Source organism: Dendrobium catenatum, unplaced genomic scaffold (assembly GCF_001605985.2).
Source record: "Dendrobium catenatum unplaced genomic scaffold, ASM160598v2 fragScaff_scaffold_1220, whole genome shotgun sequence".
Lineage (NCBI taxonomy): Eukaryota > Viridiplantae > Streptophyta > Magnoliopsida > Asparagales > Orchidaceae > Dendrobium > Dendrobium catenatum.
In genome coordinates, this window is record NW_021319682.1 from 4,222,769 (window position 1) to 4,223,384 (window position 616).

Below are 616 nucleotides of genomic sequence, written 5' to 3' on the forward strand. Positions count from 1 at the left end.
GATGTACGAAAATTCAACACACAAACATATTATGGCAATGATAAAAAAACATCATGATTTTTACATAAAAATTTTGAAAAAGGGAAAAATTATAGGACCTTGTCCAAATGAAATGATTTCGCTAAAGTTTAAGCAAATTATATTGTCCCTTAACTCTTGGATAACATATATATAATGTGTTAAAGATATTGCCAAATTTCATGTAGATATCCTTAGGCTCAGACGGAAGACAAATGTTGGAAATCTGGTGGCAATTGAAGAAAAGATGGAAGTTCGGCGATGATCGGTTATCGGGAAGAAACCAGGCTGTGGTCGACGAATGGATGGAAGTTGGCAATGGTCGATGGTTGGGAAGAGATCCAGCGGTAGTCAACGATCGGACATAACTTCGACAAACATCAGGCAAAAGTTCAGCGACAATCAGTGATCGAGAAGAGATCTAATGATGGTCGATGATCGATCAGAAGTATGGTAACAGTCGGGCGAAAGTTTGATGACGGACGGTGATCGATAAGAAATCAGACGGTGGTCGACGAACATATAGATGTCTGATGACAATTAGTGGTTGAGATGAGATCCAGTGATAGTCAACGATTGGACGGAAGTTCGGTGATGG